At 36.3% G+C, this 18241-nt stretch overlaps 1 protein-coding gene across 2 annotated transcripts in view; it reads right to left on the bottom strand.

The window, feature by feature from the left end:
• Positions 1–18241, bottom strand: part of tln2b (talin 2b) — a 159830-nt gene that overhangs the window by 105673 nt on the left and 35916 nt on the right. The window contains exon 2 of one of the 2 annotated variants that reach the window (XM_052597187.1): positions 8058–8131. The exons of the other annotated variant lie outside the window; for it this stretch is intronic. The gene's annotated coding sequence lies outside the window, so the exon portion shown is untranslated. The remainder of the gene's footprint in view (positions 1–8057; positions 8132–18241) is intronic. 2 annotated transcript variants of the gene reach the window in all.

Below are 18241 nucleotides of genomic sequence, written 5' to 3'. Positions count from 1 at the left end.
TAGATATGTGGCTATATTTAACCACTGGTTCACCTAAAACTCTTACACTATCTGTAGTTAAATGGCATGGTTTGATATAGTGCTCAGGTAAATTTGATCTAAGTAAATGTTAAACTTTTGAAATTCAGAAAAAAAGAACCACATATTGATGAATCAATACATGAAATTTATGTATCTTTGTCCTGTTATTTATCTTTTGGTATGCATTTCAGAAAAAAAAATGGTTAGGATTCAGGTGTAATTGCAAATAGTGATTAATCATGAAATTGTAATCATTTGACAGCCCTAATTAAAACTGGACTCACTGTGAACCAACATCCACAACAAAGATGATATCACTCACTCACTCACTAATTCAAGACTGTTCAGTCCATTCACAATTGAATCCTCTATTTTCAGTGTCCACTTTTCTTTACTTTACACTTGCCATGTTTTTCATCTACATTGTTCTCATCTATTGTAGACACAATGTAAGTTAATGTCGCTTTCTGATGCTGCATTTGACTTTTCATGCCACATTATTTTAAATTAGCGCGGGCCAAACATTTTTCTCTCCCATGGCGCCTATTGAGGAACCCTGATTTACACCAAAAGCTAATTCATTTACATCCTGTGGGGTACACCGTTTGACAAACTGCACTCATTTTGCATTAATTGTGGGTATTTTGTCGTGGGTATTTTGTCTTGGGTCTTCACTGCTACACTGCAATAAAACAAATTAAGCATCAAGACCGGACATCCTTTTTTTCCCCTCACAATGACTAGCAACTCACATTCTTATCAACCTATAATTTCCTTCCAACCTACACCTAAATGAGTAGGTAATGGTAGGTTGAGACTTAGGTTAGAGTTAGTGTGGGATAGGGCTGATAAGAATCCACATCAAAGTCAAACTTGGCTACATAACCAAGTTTATCATTGCTAAAAAAAAAAAACAGACTTCTTATCTGGTAACGAAGCGGCAACCTTCCGCTCCTTGGCCACTGGAGGCTGGCTCCAAAAGGAAGTCAATCCCATAGACTCCCCATGTTAAAATGCCCATTTTTGCAGCAGTAAAAAATGTTTACAGCCTGGTACAAAAAATAATTTGGGTCTATATAGCTAATTTTGCCCTAAGTGGCAACTGTGAGAGAGATTTTTTTTTTTTATAACTCATCCGTTTAAATGATAATCCTTAAAATTCTGAATAATTAAGGGAGTGGTCACTTGAGTGACAGGTGGATTGGCACTGCTGTCGAGTTAGGTGGGCGTGGTTTCAGCAACCAGCTCCCGCCTTTATGCCCATTTTCGATTATCCGGGAGTGACGCTTGGTGATGCGCTGCTATGATGGCGACAGGTGCCTCCGCCCACTTTTGGCTTCAAAAACATTCTTCGGAAACCAATGGGTGACATAATGGAAAATACATCCATGCTTTTATACAGTCTATGCTGGTAATGCTAGTCTTTCAGTAGTAGAAGGGGAAGGTTAGTCAGGGTATTTTAAGACATTCTGGGACATCTAGCCCCTCCCTAAAGCGCTTAGACACATTGAGACAAGGAGGGACACAGACAAGTCCTTAAGGACTTCTACTGATGTAGCAAATTAATACAGGCTCCAGCTAAACCAGGACAGAGTGAGAAAGCCTGATGATCCTAAACACGATGTAATTGATTGCTTGATCATTCAGACAGGCTTTTTGAACTAAAGAAGACTTTTATTTGGGGTGGAAGTTTGTGATTTGCATGGATTGGACGTACAAAGATTTAGAGGATGTGGAAAATACCTGCTCTAGTTCTGAATGCAAATGGCAATGGCACTTTGACCCAGAGATAAAGATAATTGGCTCAAAACATTGGCATCTTAGTTATATTACAGTGCACTGGGATCCTGGCAGATTTTTCGGTCTTCTGATAAAACTGACACCATTGTGTGATAATTGGGTCAATCGTATTTCAGGAGAGGTTGGCGGTATTGAATGAGAAGGAGGTTATTATCATGGAAGCAGCACATGAAGTGGACATAAGATAGGATTCTTGTAAAGTCTCCAAACTGTTTGGGATCATTTTACAACTACTAGTCAACTATTACAGCTATTAGTCAAAGCAGTCTACCTGTCCTAACCAGGTTTCCGAAACTTGCTGAAACATTAGCAGAATTTTGGATGCTGGTATCCCCAAGAGGCTTCTTAACTAGTTTAACCAGCATTACTTTCTTGGTAATCTAGCTTCACTAGTCAACAAGCTTAACCAGTTAAGTACTGCTAGTGAGCAATGCATCTAAACTGATAACACCAGCACAAACCAGTCTGGACCAGAATGGAAATAGAAGGAAGATGGTCCACCAGGTTAATCTTTCTCCTGTTGCTTTGAAGTCAATCACCCAAACCCACCCGGATAAACATTTTCCAATTAATAACCATAAATGCTAAAAGTGCTAAGTTAAAGCTAAAACAACAAAAATGAAACAGTTAGAGTTGAGCAGGTTCAGTTTATTAGACCTACACTAGTGCTATGCTAGTTGACAGAAATGATGAATCCTTGTCTCTGAGAAAAAGCGAAAAAGAGGCTCTTCAGATGCTAAAAATACCCCACAATGTAGAACATCCACCACCAGCTCTCGCTTTCATTTTCCAATCCCCATTGAAATTCACCCTCAACCATATGGCAATTTGGCCTCTTTGAAGCTCATTGGATCTCACAAACTAATCAATGTGGTAACGGTCTGTGTTTTCAATGTCTGCCATGTTCACACTGGCCTCCAGCACTTCCAAACACACAGTAACATTGAGATCAACCCTTTCTGGAGCTGATCTCATCTTCAGAGGTTTCTGTGTGATTTAGTCCGATTTAAGATGATTCCTTGTGACCTTGCTGAAAGTCTGTAGAGACAATTCTAACTAACAAGAATTATGCTAACAAGCACTTTTTAGTTTTTTTAATTTAATAATCAAAAGGATTGAGTTTTGACTTTGATATTATCTGCTACAAATCTGAATGAATAGGCAGGGCAAGTACTATACTATGGTACACGCACAAACTATTTAGCTATCTAAACAGTGACAGATCCTTTTAATTGATTTGTGCACCACATAATTAACATTCACCTTAGTCATTCTTTGACAGTTACGTCCACTTCACAGCACTTTTAAAATGACATCCATGCCAAAAGCAACTTCCTGCCCTTCAAAGTAAAACTCCCAGTTAATTAGCGTTAGGTTGTGATCCCAGGACATACTGTGGGAGAAGACTGAGTGAGAGCCCATGAGAGGATTCATTAAGACTAAGAATACATAATACATTCAAAATCCCTCCTTATCTTATTACAGAGACAGAAACGAGACATTGAGAACGAGTGTGAGAGAGGAAGAGAACATCTCATCTCCACCCTAACAGCTGCATATACTCATACACCCACCCGCTTGGGTTGCCATGGCCACAGTGTGTGTATGTGTGTGTGTGTAGTGCTTAAACATGCCTCACAGGGTAAGAGACCCACTAACTCCTAAAAACACACTCCAGCTCCCCAATAATCTCTCCATTACAATTCACTCCCCAACAGCCTGGATTCAGTACTCAAACTGCTCTCTAGGGCTTAATGGCACACTACTGACTCTACGTCTAACCATTAAGTTAACATTTTGCTGGCGTTTATTTGGGTTATTTACTTAATCGGTAACAATCACTAGTTAACTGCTGTTAATTCTTGACAAAGTGTATGCTAATACAAATGTGCTAATTTTTGAGAATTACAAAACATCAGCAGGGTGGCAAATTAACACCCACCACTAGCCAAATAAAGATGTTTTTGCACAGTGGTGAGTCCTATCTACCAGACGCTGTGGTGTGGTGACCAGTTTTAAAACGGTCTGTGAATACAAAGAGAATTGTGGGATTTGACATGATCACTTCTGCTCAAACATCTTTTTAGCTTTATTATTAGGAGTAGCAATTTTAAATGTAAAAACTGAAAAGCATTATACAAATTTGAATAAAAACACATGACTGTTGTTAATTACACTTACACACAAATTTACATAAGTTGTAATTAGGGCTGTGCAATATGGATAAAAAACCATTACGATTTTTTTGATCAATTTTGCGCATTTTGGGCATTTTCACACACACAGACATGCTTTACAGTCATAAATGCATTCAGTATATATTTGAAACATATTTCCAAAAGAAAACCAATGAGAGCTTTATCAAAAAGTTGTAACATGTCTCTAGAACAGACTTAAGTCAAAATAATCACTAAGTAAAGATGTCAAACAAAATCTAGACTTATGGCAAAATAAGCGAAAATCAGCTCGCTATTAATGTATGATCATGGATATCAAAGTGAACGGGTCTATATGAATAGAGAGAGTGGATTATTTACTATATGGCGCATTTGTGTTATTACCATCTGTATAACTGGCCATCAGCACAGCAGCACTTATTTGCATCATAATTCATTGTAAATGCTGCATTTCTAGCAATCTCAGGATTTTCTGTAATTGGCAAACAAAGTTAGATTTCTTTTATTTTTCTTATTATTCTTATTTTTCTTACTCAAATTATTCTTATCGTATTTTTCTAGTGCTCAAATAAATCACTTATATGATGTCTAAGTTTCTGTCTAGTGTTTTATAATTGAAAAAACTATGCAGTAGGGCTATCAAAATTGCTCAAAAATGACGTTCGAATATTCCCTCTAAAAATACACTAATATTCAAACTATTCAAACATCTGGTTGCGCATGTTGTCAATGACGCGAATTACGTCAATAACAGGCCAAAATAATACAAAGAGACATAACTACTTGTATAGATAATCCATTTAAGTTTAAACATATGTGAAAATGTATTACCTACACAAAAACAAGGAAATCAACTAATGGCCAAGACTGCAGACCTCATGCTCTCTCACCCTCACGTTCTCTGCGCATAATGGTTTAAATGAACAAACTTATTTTTGTGCAAGCAATTTAAGGTCGCGACTGTTGTCCCAAATATAGCAGGCTTCATTCAGTGATTGAAACAAATATTATTAACATTAATTGAAGTTTTACAGCATATAGAACTGGCATTGAATGCTTCGAGCGAGCTGTGCTGTGGTAAACATGAACTTTTCCTTGACATGAAACGATAAATAATCAAATCTCGGATCCATTACTTGACAGAACTCCCCGAAGCCTGCCCCATCCAAGATACTGATCGGTCTCATGTCCTTACAAAGGAACTAAATTATTTTATCCGTTATGGCCTTGTCGTGTTGCAGACAAAGGGCTTGCAGCGGGCGATGCAAAGTAACGTTAAGTGTCAAGACATGACTGTTTAGCTGGAGTTCCACACATTATGCGATGCTCATTTGGGTGCAAATTTTTGAGATGTGACCTCATGTTGCTAGTGGTCGAATGGTATGCTAACTGTATATTAAACAGCTTGCATACAACTTTATCTCGCGGGTCAACAATTTTACCTCATTTTCTCTGCTGCAGTCGAGTTAGTCTCTGCATTTGCTGGCATCTTCCATGAAGACTCGTCAACTTTCAGCAGTGATGCTGTGCCAGACAGTGCAACTCCTGTGAGGCTGTGACCTGTCCCTGAACCCTCAGGCGCGCTAGCGCGCCCACTCACAAAGCAGACTACCACGCCTCTACTATTGCGGGCCTATTTTCCACATTTTGTTTTTATTCGAATATTAATTTTCACCTTTGAAATTCGTTTTTTTAAACTATTCGAATACATATTCGAATTTAGAATATCTGTTGACAGCCCTACTATGCAGTGGTATGTTTACTGACTAAACAGTTTGTAGAAGCCTTCAATACAGTTGATAAATATTTTTTTTATATTTGGGCGGGGTGGGGGGTGTAGACAGTCTCATAAAAATATTTGCATTAGTCTCATTTTTCATGATATCTTATTCAGATTTGAAATAAAAACTCATGAGCCATGTGGCTTTTAACCCATTACTTTTCTAGATTGCTCCAGAACTGATTAAATGTATTTTTATATCAAATAAAAAAATATTTAAGTGTGGTAAAAAAAAAAAAAATTCAAGACACTTCAGTGTCTATAACTTTTAATATTTTTATGCATTATCAAATCTGGTTGATGAAAAGTAAAGCCCAAAGGGTCTTCTTTCCAAAGACATCAAAATTATGTTTGTAACACACTGAAGTAGGAAACTGTTACAATTTTAAGTTAGGTAAAGCACTTTGAGCTGTGAGTCCCAAAATTTTCTGTCCACAAAAACAGTGGAAATTATGCAAATGTCTAAATAAGGTGAACCTAGTGCACAAACTGCAATACTAAATTATGTTAAACTCACAGTATGCAGAGATTTTCTGTATTTACCATAAACCGAGCTGCTGAAAACACAGGATCGTGAGCTGCTCGTGTGTAAACAGTGCCGCCCTTCACTCTGAAACGGACAAAGCAGCCTAGTCAGGGAAGCTTGAGTATGTAGTCCATTTAACTTGTTAAAAGTTTACAGTGTAAATTTTTCTCAGATTAAAGTCCACCCAAACTGACGGTTTGATGGTGAAGCAGACAGCCAGACCTCCCGTCTCAGTGGTGTACTGGGGTTCAGTGAATTATGTGATGTTGACTGGACAGCTGGCATTATCAATTAACCTCACAGAAAGCTTTCCTACAACTGAACGCTGCAGACTTCTCGTCAGGCCGCTGTTGGAGGGAATCTCAATCAGCGGGAGGATGGGGCAGCAGGTTTGATGATCTCCAGTAACCTTCCAGCGCCTCCCTCAAGAGCGAAATATAAAAACACACTGCCAGGAATGTAATCAAATCAGGCAAAAACACTCGCCTGTTGTTCTGAGCTATTTCTGTCCTCTCTCCTTCTCACTCTCACTCATGAAAGAAAAAAAAAACAAAAGACTCAATTACTAGCACTCAATCCCTCTCTTTCCCTCCCTTGCTCCTCTCCTATAGACCTATCCGGACAGATATAGTATCGCAAACGTAAATGTACCAGAGAACCTAAAGTATTCATGAATGTCAATAGAAAGTGACAGTTATGAAGGGAAAGCTTGTTGATAGAGGCAGAAAACTCATTTGTCATCTTGTATACAGTGCTGGAGTGTGTAGAATGACCTATAGTCTCATGTAGCTGGACTTGTGACTATCAGCATAAGGTCTGGTCCACTTACTTAGCATCATTTACCCAATAACCTCCCCCTACATAGGACAGGTGTCTGACCACACTTAAATTAAAATTCAAGTCGTTTTCAGCTTTGGCCACATAATGAGTTGGAAGTTGGAAACTGTATGAATGATTGCTTGTTTGTGTGCTATACTTTGTACTACATGAGGTACACAGAAGCTGTTTGGAAATAATTTCATTTAGAAACACAATTAGAACAGAAATATGTGACCCGTCATGGAAACCAGTGACACAAGTCGGCAGCACAACTTTCGAGCAAAATGAGAAAGAAGCGTTTTTTTTTTTTCAAAATTGGTGATTTTCGTTTTTTTTTCCAGAATCTGTTAGTTGAGATCACAAAGAATCCTCTCCGTGTTTGAGATAGCAGTATTGGTATATTTAAAAGCGTACATTTTGAGGTTGAAATCAGCTTGTTTGTCGGAGATTCTAGCATGCAGTAGGGGTGTTTCATTGTCTGTCTGTATTTCCATACTGGATAAGCCGGCTTTAACCATTCAAAATGAATAATTTCATACTATTTCAATATTATAAAAATACACATATCTAGTTTAAATGTCACTATGTCCTTCAAATGAAATTCAAAGATTTTATGCCAAATATGTGGCAAACGGGCAAATCGACTGATTATTCAGGCTCGGAAGTGCTCATCTCTCAACCTGGTCAACACAACAAGAGGTGTACGGGTCAAATGACCCACTAGAATATACCTTTCAAAACAATTCTGTGATTTATGAGCTATGCAAATGGGGATTTTCACACATTAAATGTAAAAGGTTTTATTTTATATTAGGGCAAAACACTGTTTTGAATGACCACAGGTGGAGGTTTAGAGTTTCAGCAGAACTAAATGTTTCAACTGTTCGGGTAAGAAATCATGACGCTTTGTCTGAAAAAGACAAGAGAATGTTACCTCTCACGTTTCACTGTAACAGCTTCCAGACGAACCTAAAACAGGTTCACTTGCTGGCTCGCAACATTCTGCACCTTCAAAGGAAATGACAAAAAAAAAATCTTGTTGCCAAAAAGTGTGTTTTGACAGAGTTACACATAACACAAGTCTCAAAGCAGCTGAAATCACAGTAATAAAATATATAAAATAAAAAAAACACCACGGGGCGAAAGGATATTACAAGTTTATCACATTCCTCTGATGAGTTTAGAAAGAAATGGCCAATTAAGCGACATCAGAACATGATCTGACAGAATCGAGTCAGCTAGCCTAGCCTCTAACCCATTAGCAGTGAGCCACACGTGAAACGACCTTGTGCAACATAAATCCCACGCTGTCTGCCAAGGACAGTAAATCACAACTCTGCAATCTTCCAATCAGTGAACCAGGGTCAGTGACAAATGACAGAGTCCATGATAAAGAAAACCAGAAAGCTTTTAAAAATCTAGGTTTAAAACCAAGTTTTCAGAAAAGTATTCGCTGTATCCATGTTGGTTTCAAATGGTTTTGGGAAACCTTTTTTTTATTTTTATTTTTTTAAGTCTTAATGTCATGAAATTATTATTATATTTGTTCAAATGTATTTTAAAAAATAGTTTATCATAAATTATTAATTCACAAATAATTATGTTTTTTTTTGGTAAGTCACACAACATGACATTTCACAACCTAAATTAACCTATAATATAATATACAATAAAATAAGTCTTATTTCCTAACACAGTAAAATATGTCTATCGATAATCTGTCTGTCTGGATGGAAAGAGGGATAGATGGATATAAATGAGCTCCAAATCACTGACTCTCCATCTAAACAGGAGAAAGCTAGAACTGGGTTAAAATCCCTGCTGGCTGTAATGTCAAGAACAGCGAGCGAGACCTTGACAGTGACTGTGACGTAATGGAGTAGGTCTTGAAACCAAAGAACAAGAGATGTTTGGAAACATGATCACAGTTAAACAGGAGGAACAGCGAGAGGGACGCTTGGAGATTGAGTCAGGAGTCAGGACGGCTGACAAAGAGGCTGAAGCCGCTCAAGCGAGGAGTTTATGCGAGTTAGAGTAAAAAAATGGTGCGGCTCAATGAGTCTGACAGGTTTAGATAAACTAGATGGTGTGTATTACGGTTTTTAATCGTATAAGTCCAGCTGAGAGGAGAGAAAAAGCTTGTGGCAGCCAAAGACAAATTGTGTATTTCACGGCTCCAGGAATGAAAAATACAGTGAGTGCTGCTGATCAAAGCCAGTAGATTGAGAAGTGACTGGGGTTACATGCTGCTGGATGTACATTTGCACCGGATGGCCACTGTTGCCATGACAGCACCCCTACCTGTCCATATACATGCTGCATATAGAGCACAGATGTGTCATCTTTATCTGAAGAGGACATCTCCACTCATTTAACCGATGTCACAACAGATACGCACTCGCAAACTCAGGTTTTGAACCATTTTTCACACTTTAATTCTGTGACAAAAACCCTAGATCATAGGATGTTTCTAGTGAGAACAATTTTTTGGGCCCAATGAAAAACTTAATATTTCATCATATTTTTCCAATTGAAGTTTTACTTTTTTTTTTTCTGGATCACCCCCCAACAATTTATTAAACATTTTAAAAATAATTGTAATTTTTAGGTTTATTTTTTTTAATTCAATCTTTAAATATTTTTTTCTTAAATTAAACCTAAAAAGCTAAAAATAATAATAAAAATGAATAAAATAATAATATTTATTATATATATGTGTGTGTGTGTGTGTGTGTGTGTGTGTGTGTAAGAATTTCTCTCAGATTTGCCTTTTTTCCATTTATTTATTTTTTTGTGTGTGATTTGCCATTTATTTATTTGGGTTTAACTTTTCTTAATTGCATTTGAATGGTTTAATTAAATTGTAACAAATTAAAAAAAGATGTCTAATCTTGCTTAAAGGAAGCCTAATGCAATAATAAAAATAAAACAATTCCTTTTATTTTCTTAGCAAAACAAAAGCCCTGCACTACAGTCTTGACTGATGCAGTTAAACATGCAAGCAAGTATTTAACAACATTTGATGATTATTATTACTATATCATAGGGCTGGGTGATATGGAGCAAAAAATATATCTCGATATATTTTGCTATATCTCGATATGCGATATATATCTCGATATCTTTACAGGAAAAATAACCCCCCTAAAACTACTGCAAAAACAAATATGCCAAATATTACGTTTAGGGCCCTATGAAACGTCTTATTTTTTTCTTCACCATATGCTTTATTGTTACCTAATTCTGTGTTTTAGCATGTGTAATTATTTAAATGCATAAAAACAACTTCATTAGTTTAAAAAAATCTTAAAATAGCCTTATGTGAATTTTTTTCTCTTCAGAAATTCTGTGTATTTACATTTTTCTGGTTGTCAAATGAAGGCATAAAACATTTATTTAATTTATCTTTTAATTATTTAAAATTAAGCAAACTTTATTTTTTGGTAAACAAAGGGGATTTACTATTAAAAATAAAACATGGAAGAAATGTTGTGTGATTATTCCTTAAAAAAATATGTTCATTTCATTTTAATAATAGTATTAGTGAGCTATGTACATTCTGCTGAACAATAGTAAAATATTTCTGCCAAATACTTTTATTTTGACGGGTTTACCTTTACAGTTCTGAGTATGTGATACTACAGTCTATAAAGTGATATGAGCTAGTTTTACTCAAATCAAATCTCTCGGTGCAGTTCTGGAGATGTCCCTCATGTGTTCACATCTTTATCAGTGATAGGAAAGACGCTGAAATCAGCGCGAGCATCACGCGCTTCCGTGTGTTTAATGAATGAAGACGCGCTTCTGCGCCATTCGTTAACACAGACACGCAGAAAATGCAGGATTCATATTTAAATAGACTTTTCCGGGTTAATATTTGCAGATATTAGTCTATATCGCGATTTGATTTAAGTGCATGACCTACTTTTGATAATTCATTCAAAATTTAACAAATTCCGTGACATTCCGCGTTAAACTGTAAATACCGTTTTTATGACTGGATTCCGTCCGCGTTTTCTGCATCGCGGAAATCATTGGGCCCTACGTTAGACATCTGCCTTCTGTTCGTCCTACGCCTTAAAACCAAAGTATCTCCATATAATGGAGCCAGTTGTCCTTTTATTTTTAGACTTTGTTTTTTAGACTAGTTCTATACACGCGAAGGGAGTGGGGACAAAAGCAAGGAGGCGGGGGCGAGCACAGCACAGAGAAGGCAAAGAAGCAAAGTGGCGGAATCAGAATTAAATATAAACAACATATCGATATATACGATATGTCAAAATCCATATTGTGTTTAAAAATATCTCGATATATTTTAAATATCGAGATATCGCCCACCCCTACTATATCATTGTTATTACTTTGAGAAGCGCTTTCTACTGTACAACAATAATATATTTATGCCATTCATTAATTTAGATTGCAGAAAATGCAGACTTCATATCTAAAAGATTTTAGACTACAGTCTCTTTCGTGGTTACATGTTCACAAAACGTTGCTGTGCTATGAAGTCACGAAAACACATCGCTTGCATGCATTTTTAAGCACTGTGGTTTAAAAACATGTAATTTCATGCTGTTGAAATGCAATCAATAGCGAAAGATAACTTTTTTATCTTAAGACCGTAAAAAACACACATGTATGTGTCAAAATGCCCATTTTTGCAAGTATCCTCATAAACGCAGTAATTTGGGTCATAAGTGAAAGAAAACAGCTGAGAAAGTAAACACCTTTGTAACAGAGTATATTGGATTTGAGCAGCTCTTAAAGTGACAGCAGTCTAATATTCCTACTGTCTGTCATTCGGGTTAATCAAATAACAAAAAAAAGAAAAGAAAATCTCTCACTGCTCTTGACCATCACTTTTTTCTTTTTTTACTTTAATAAGAAGCAATACATAATTTTCACAGTGAAGAATATGCTGCGTTATATACAGCTAATTTATTATTTCATTTTTTTTATTTAGGCTAGTATTATTTTTTGATGATACTGACACTGGTGACAAGAGTTATGAAATTTCTATTAGGGCTGCACGATGTCGTTTAAGCATCGATATCGCGATGTACGAATCCACGATAGTCACATCGCAGGATGTACGATGTAGGCTGTCATAGTTGATCCGTTATTCATTAACTGTATGGGCCAGAGAGCGCTCGCGCGAGAGAAAGAGAGCGCGGGCGCGCGGCCGGCGCAACACTAGATGCGGCTCCCATGTTAACAGGTTAGAGCTTGAAAATGAGAATGTAAAATGAATGAATCTTAAAATGAGAATGTAAGTGTGTTCACCCCGTTTTTGTTTGTAAGAAAAAAATTAGTTTTCATATCGCAATATATATCGCAGAAAAATAAAATATTGCAATGTAATTTTTTCCCAATATCGTGCAGCCCTAATTTCTATGGTATCAAAAATTTGTATTTCACAAAGACCTTATTTAGAGCAAAACAGATTACTTGGATAAAATGCATATTTATATCAGTTGTCACTCAATATCTCGAGGTATGCAAATTGACATCAAGCCTTCACTAAAACGTGCCATTTCCAGCAAATTCAAGCTAAAAGGTAGTTTTTATCCATTTACCTGTTCACTACACCTGTAAACAAGTTGAAACTACCCTCTCCATGTTGCCAGGGCCTGAAGAAGAGAAAAACAGAGCAAGCCTCTCAGTGAGCTGTTAGATAAAGCACCCAAGCAAGACTGGCTTTCCCTCCACTCTCAATTAGCCTGGCAGTGTCTGCCTGTTTGGGCACCGCCGTGATTAATGATTGGTCAACAACCAGAGTCAGCGCTACAGATGAAAAGCAAAGCTGGGAGTCCAAAGCAAACCAGAACCAACCATTATTTTCTGAAGGCAGAATAAAGGAGTCAAAGCTTACACGTTTCCTTTCACAGCTCAGACTAAAAGCTTTGGAACGAGAATGAAAAATGTAAGTTTAAATTGACTTCAAGAAGCAAACAACGTGGGCTTATCCTCCAAAACATTATTCACTTCACAGTGCTCAAAGGGAGTGCAGTGATGCTGGATAGCTGGCAAATAAGGGCGTTTCTGGAGAACGGAGCCAATGCCAAGCTGATTTATACTGAATAACCGGAAAAAGTGTTACTGCAAAACCAAACTGCCATACATACAGTACACATACAGCTAAACTTAACTGGTGACGCTAGATGACTAGCATGGTCTTTCTAGTGGAGCTGGTTAATAATAGCGGTCTTGCTAGTGAAGTCAGGTGAGAAGTAGAAATACATGATCTGGATGACAAACACAATGCACACATTTATTTTTCCCCATAAAATATAACTGCCAAAAAAAAAAAAAAAAAAAATTATTACTACTGCTTGGATATCCAGGCAAAAAGAACAAAAAACATGAAATCCCAGTGAAACAGCATTTTGCATGTTATTGTTGTTATTATCACTTTATAAATGTAATTACTAATAATTTATTATATTCATCTGTTATTTACTTATTAATGTACAACTACTATTATTAATGACAATGCAAATATTGTTACCTGAATAATAATAAAGTACCATCAAATTAATACATTGTTAATAATAGATTTCTGATTCATTTATTATAGAACTTAATAAATTAAGGACATTATTATTAATTATTTTTTAAAACAGCATGGTTATAAATGACTATTATTTTCACAATTTTAAGTCCCTTTTAATTAAAAAACATATCTATCATGGAAATTATTATTGTAATTAGTTTGCATAATAATAATAACAATAAATTTGAATATAATACAATATTTAAAAGGTGACAAAAATAATAAATAGATAATATTAAATTATAAATATATTAATTTTAAATAGCGGTATGGACTAATGTATTGTTATAAATTACTATTATAATCATCATATGTAGTAACATTGTTAAATCATTAATATTAATTATTTCAATAATAATTTAAGAATACATTTCAAAATATTATTATGCAAATTGTTATTGCTTTTAATAATAACAATATGCTTTTAATAATAACAATACTATTAATAATATTTTAGAACACATTACATAATATTTATGTAATGTGTACATAATATAGTACATTATTGAAAGTCAATAAACAAAATAACTACAAAATAAATGTATTATAAATTACTTATGTATTATATTATTTTCTATTATATATAGTTATCTATTATGCAAATTGTTGTTGTTTGTTAGTTTGCATAATAATAATAATGCTATTTGGGATAACTGATGTGCCTCTGAAACTTGCATGTATTTGTAAACCAGATCACGAGACTAATAGTATGACTCTATAATTACAGTAGAGCAAGAGCACACCAGTCACATTACAGAACAGTCTGACCAGCCTTGAAGTCCTGGTGAAGCAAGATTAAACACAAAGGTGTTCTCGCAGTCATGCGTTCCCTGTTCCCTGAAACTAATAGCTCGGGTTCAGCGGGTCACTGTGAATGTATTCTGAACACACTCCTGCTCTAGCGCTCAAACGCCCATCTCTGCTCTGAAACAAAGTCATGTCTGGAAGGACGTCAGGATATGATGCCAAAACTGTGACTGAAATGCCCACAACACCCAAGAGCTTTCCACGGCGGTTAAAGCACAAGATGGACAGGAGGAGGCTGGGAGCAGCTAAAGGATTAGCGCTTTAACACATGAAGAGGGATGCCACGCTACGGATTTTTTTTAATGCTTCACATCCGCGGGTTTCCATGGCAACCTGAGTTTGGGCCATTCCCGAGGCCGGTGGCTGTTGTTGAGCCCCAGTCACGGTGCACCAGGCCTCTTTCCCAGCTGCGGGCCTCCACAGGAGCAACAAAAGATCACCGCGTATCATTAGGGACCTTTGGAAGGAGTCCGAGCGACTGACTGTGACAGTCAATGCTAATCCTCACTGAAGCAGTGCTCGAGTCTGAACACCTGCACCTGGAGATTAAAGTCTCACTGCCTTTTTCCAGGTTATTCATATGGATAATGGAGAAGGGACAGGACATGATGGACAAAAACGAAAGGCAAAAGAGGTCAAAGGCTGGTCAGAGGTGAACTTTACCTCTTTATGGCTATGAAAAATGCACTGAATATTTGACTGAAATGCTAATTATTACTACCACATTGTCATTAACATTAAGCAATGAATGATAAGAATTATTATTATAAGAGTTATAATGTTGTTATTGATCATATATTTTGTATCACATAAATGTATTATTTTTTATTGTTATTACTGATTGTGTTTTTGAACTAAATGTCACGATTTTAAATCACAATTCTTTGTTACGTAGTTTTTACTATTTTGCAAGTTGTCTGAGCATTACAGCCAAACTAATTTCCCTTTAATAAAGACAAAGCCTTTCGAGGAAACAAAAAAATTAATGGCAGATATTAATAGGGCTGTGTACGGATTCAGATAAGCTAAAAATATCGCGAGCATCTTCTGCGCTTCATTCATTGATTGCGGAAATCATGGCGCCTTATGCGTGATCTCAAATGCTTTCCTCAGATTTATAGTATTCCTTTCACCTTTCACCATTTCACTTGAGTGTTGCATATCACGCGGATGGCTTTGTTCTTGGTTATCATCAACAGTATCTCCGAAATAAAAAGCATTGAATGAATGACAGGCTTTCCTTTGAAACATCACGCAAGGTAAATAAGAGGGTGATATCTAGTGGAGAAGAGCAATGATAAGATTCTCGTTAATCAGATCTCGTTTTAAATGTGTGCTGAAATAGTTACCGGAAAAGATCGATTCGCGGCTTTTGAGAATAAATATCGAATTGACGTCATTTAAAAAAAGGATTAATCGGAAAATCTTTAGGGTGATCTATCCCTGTAATGACAGTAGGCTGCATGTTTAATAGGCCTACTGTCCTTTTAAGGCCTGCATGCATCTAAAATACAGGCACGTAAACGTTTTCTTTCTCAACTGTTTACTTTCATTTTAGACACAACCAGTCTATGGCTGCATTCGAAAACTGAAAAATGCTGCCTTCGGACGACGCATTCAAAGTTTGGAAGGCATCAAGGTACGTCTGCATTCAACGTTAGCTTCAGTTCCTGTCTCCTGAGATGCCTTCATTTGGCCGATTTTTAAAGGCAGCATAGATGTATCCTTCGCTGCCTTTGATATACCACAATCCTGTGCATTCCATTCTGTGACAGTTAAGCCAAAAAATAAAGATGGCGCATGAAAGTTGCAGCCAGGGGTAAGTGTGTGTAAATGTATGTTTTTGATAAACTTTTTCCACTTTTTATATAATTTCTAGTGACAAATTAACATTGCAGTAATGAAATATCACCAAAGCTCTCTATATTTTACAGAAGTTCTAAGCGGCATTTTTTTCCCTTCTTGTTTTCTAGTTATAACGACTTAATTTTCTCGTTATCTCGACATAACGAAAGTCATTTTCTCGTTATAACAACTTAATTTTCTCGGTATCTCGACATAACCAATCACGATAGTTTTTTTTTTTTGTCCATATCGCACAGCCCTAGTTCATTCAATAAATACAATTAACAATCTAGCTTCTGAGTACTAAGTTATTAACCGAACAAAAATAGCAGGGTCAGTTCATTTTTTTTTTTTGCAGTGGGCCGAGCAAACATATATGTTTGGTTGTGTGGGCCGCGAGTTGAAAAAGGTTGGGAACCACTGATTTAGATCAATACATTATTATATGGATGATAATAATAATAGCAACCATATACAATTTTATTACTACTACTACTAATAATGATAACAACAATATTAATACATTGTAACACAACAGATTTTTATAATGCAATGTTTTTATGTGTCGACGCAAGTGCACAAGCTGCTAGGCTAGAGCTCGACACATCATAGCCAAAATCCTCTAGAAAAAATGCATTTCTTTGTGTCTACAGTATATATAATCCACAAATGAATAAATAAAATGTCAGAACAGAACAATTATTAAATTCCTGCCTTTTTGGCCACAGAAATCAAATCACCACGGCTGAAAAGGGAGCAAACACACCATTAGAAACAGGAAGTCGACTGACAATATGATCTTGCTGAATCACTGCCACTGATCTAAGCACTTCGTGCTGGGAGCTCTTGACAGCCTGCATGTTAAATAGTTATTCCATAACTATAAAACCTCCAAATGCTGCTAATGGCAATGGGATAATGACCAAAGAGAAGAATTCAGCTCAGTTTTTATATCTATTATGCAATGTACTTTTATAAAGGGCAAATTCACTCAGCATCTAAATGCAGACTGGCTTTTCACGATAGACGAACCAAGCTTGGTGTGACTTTGAGTACATTAAGATCTAATCACAGTAGGGTTGTACCAATAGACGATAGTATCGTGTATTGACGATAGGCAGAGATATCGACATAAGCAGATTTAGCTGTCGATAATCAAGACGATATTAGGCCCATTTTCCTATTAATGTATTAGATTATAACAATAATAACTATTATTTTTATTAGACTGCTTATTATAATTCGGCTATCAAATTGCCCAGCTATTTCACTTCATCACCGCATTTCACACACACACACACACACACACACACACACACACACTTACTCCAAATATATCAACTTACCTGTTTTCAATAATTTATATTTAACGTGTTTGTTTATGCCCAATATTAGTGTTAAACTGCTGGACTTAAAATGTACTATTGATTTTCACCGTTTACTGACTTTACAGAACATTTAGACTGATAACTTCTGTGTGCAGATGCGGTGTTACAGGACGCGCAGCATTACAGTTGCATCCGACTATATATGAACTAGCGGTTTTAAATACATTATTTTTATATTTAACATTAGTTTATTAGTATGTTTGAAAGTATATTTGTTTGATTATTGGTGATTCCATAGGCTCTCTCTCGGGCACCTGCGCGGTTTAAAACACCAAATAGTTATGCTATGACAAGAACAAAGAGTCTCTCTCTTGCTCCACACATAATGTAATATCATGTATCGTCGATCTCTCTGGCTGACGATATGACGATTTGAAAAATTACCATATCACCCAACACTAAATCACAGGCCATGCTGGTTGTCTTCTTCCACGTGTCACTCGTTTAAATGGGAACTGTTAACAGAACAAAGGATCACTTGTGGTGGGGTATGTGATTCCGGCGGGCCCTGACATTAGGGGC

The sequence above is a fragment of the Carassius gibelio genome, chromosome B25 (assembly GCF_023724105.1).
Source record: "Carassius gibelio isolate Cgi1373 ecotype wild population from Czech Republic chromosome B25, carGib1.2-hapl.c, whole genome shotgun sequence".
NCBI classification, from domain to species: domain Eukaryota; kingdom Metazoa; phylum Chordata; class Actinopteri; order Cypriniformes; family Cyprinidae; genus Carassius; species Carassius gibelio.
Note: the sequence above shows the minus strand (reverse complement) of the source record. Positions and strands in the feature narration are given on the sequence as shown.